We start from the raw sequence: 2,637 nt of genomic DNA on the forward strand, positions 1-2,637 counted from the left end.
TGCAAATGAAATACATGATTTAATATTGACCTAGAAATGAAACCATTATCCGATTCAAGTGGTGGGTCAATGGTTCAACCTTTTAGATCAAATTGATCAACCCATCATGTCAATTAAATAATAAAAATTTTAAAAAGGATAGGGACAAAAATATTGAAAACATAGAATTTTCATAAAAACACTTGGATGCATCTCCAATATTATGTATTTATCATATTGAACAAAAAATAAGTGCGATAAATAAGAGTCGTTTTTCAATAATGGTAGAAATAGAACAAAAAGTAAACTAAATTGAAGTGAAAATTGCATTTGCATCTAATTTGTGGTCAATGGTCAATAGGGGTGAAAATTGGGTGGACTTGACTCATGAACCAATTCAGCTCATAATTTTAGATATTTTGGCTTGGATTTTCATCCCTCCAGCTTGGGCCTATGCCTATGCTTAATGATTAGGTAGCTAAAGCCAGACCCAACTATTATGTACATACATGCATACATACATATCCATTTGCATACATGCATGCATATTCAATTTTACAAATACATATATGTCAAATTTTGTCATGGGGCTAATTAAGAAAACTAAGTCCAAACCCAACCTAAGTGCATCAAATTCGAATGTGGGTTGGGCCCAGGTCAGACAAATTAGGCTTGATTTTGGTCTTGAACCTTAGGCCCAATGCATAAGGCTGGGCTAGGGTTGAGCTCAAACTTAGCCTAACCTACATGACTTGCACCATAACAATCCAATTGTTTGGAAAAAATGAGTTAACCAATGATGCCCTAATTAAATTATACAAATTAAAAAAATAGATGGAAATACAAGTAGTTACAAAATGCATAAAATTTATACACCATTTTGACATATCTAAGTTATTATAAATTTAGAAAATTAAATAAAGATAAATGTACATGATAAACAAAAAATATTTTTAAAGTTAATTATGGAAATGGAATTGAAAATTTAAAGTTTCCCAAAAATTAAGGTCACCTTTTCTTTCAAGTCAAAATAGGTCAATAGATGAAGTCATAATTTTATATAAAAACTCATAAATAGATAGAAATAAAAAATATAAAAAACACAAATTTGTCAACAAAATTTGTTCACATTTCTAATATTATATATTAATTATCATACTAAAAAGAAAAATATAATAAATAAGAAGTATTTTTATATATTAACAATTAAAATGAAATGCAAAATTTTAATCCAGCACACCTTGCTTTGATTGCTTATCTTTTTAAATGAGTTATAATAAGGATATGGGCAAATTTATTAAAGTACCCCTATGGTTTAGGAAATTGACTAACTCTAAACTTACTGTTGACATATTGTCTTAAAGTGCCCCAAAGTTTTCTGACAATTGACATCACCACATAACACTAATGAAAAAGTGAAATACTGAATTTGCTCTCCACTAATCCTCAAATTTTTAAAATAAAACCTAAAAGACGAAAAGTTTCAGTCTAAGTGTATCCATTGATGTCCAATTACTTGATGTCAACCATTGTCTCGTCCTTGAACTCCTCTCGTTTCTTCTGAGTTTCCATATATAGCTTCAAGGGCATCTTTCTTCAGCTCCTCCAACTAGGCTTTAGCAATTTTAAGTTCTAATCGCTTATCATACTTTGACAAATCTTCCCTCCAAATGCCAAGCTTCTTATTGATTTTATCAAATTTGGACATAAGAAGAGCCATTCCCTTTTCGTCAGACCTAAGGAGTGGCTTCTAGATCTCTTTCTCAACTTTCTCCAATGCATCCATCACCATAGCCTCTGCACCAAGGCATGGGTGAGGCCTCTCTTGATTCGTATCTCCTTCAATAGATATGTTAGCATCTTGAATAGCTTGTGTGCATGTCTGAATTGTGTACTGAATCCGTTGGGATTCTGAGTACAAATCTGCTTTCTCTCACAGTCTTCATGACCTTAACATATTGAGCAACTTCAGCTGGATCATTTGGACCTATTCTGATCTTCTCCTTCCGAAGTACACCCAGGACTGTATCAAATTTCTTCATAACCTCCAAGAAGATGTACTTCAACATCTCATCTCCCTTGAGGGCTGGAGATGCTACTGGTGCTGCTTGTTTGGCAAAGAAACGGACTGGAGCAACATGCTGCTGTAGTGAATAGCCTCTATACCCAACAATATAAGAACCCCTGAGAGACTGCTCCCTCTCCAAGAACTCAAACCGCAAAAGCTCAACGGACATAACAACAAAGATCTTTGTCTCCCCAGACTGAACAGCTATAGCAAGAGATACTGTGGCCAATGACCCATGATTGAGGAAGAAGAAGAAGAAGAAGAAAGAGGAGACAGAGATGAAAGGAAGAGAGGTGGTTGTAATGTTGTGGAGACCATAGCAGTGCTAATGGCGCTTGACGACACAGGCACTGCTAGTATCCTCCACCATTTAGACAACAAGAAGGACCCCTCCACTAAATCTCAACGTATAAGCCTTTCTTCACAACACTTAACACCATCACTACTTCCTGGACTCTTCTGCTCACTATAAGATCTTTGAAGTCATCTCTCCCTTCCTCCTCAAAGCCCACTTCTAAGAAAAGCTTTTCTTTGATGACGCATTTGTCGAGCTCTCTTATAAGCATGAAATTCTCTACCACCACTTTTAC

The 2,637-nt window shown here is 34.9% G+C and overlaps 1 pseudogene; it reads right to left on the reverse strand.

The window, feature by feature from the left end:
* Positions 1–1,467: 1,467 nt before the first annotated feature.
* Positions 1,468–2,216, reverse strand: LOC148790000 (putative ATP synthase 24 kDa subunit, mitochondrial pseudogene; annotated as a pseudogene).
* Between the last annotated feature and the right edge of the window lie 421 nt (positions 2,217–2,637).

This window comes from Nelumbo nucifera, chromosome 8 (assembly GCF_055504915.1).
Source record: "Nelumbo nucifera cultivar China Antique chromosome 8, China Antique-T2T, whole genome shotgun sequence".
NCBI lineage: Eukaryota > Viridiplantae > Streptophyta > Magnoliopsida > Proteales > Nelumbonaceae > Nelumbo > Nelumbo nucifera.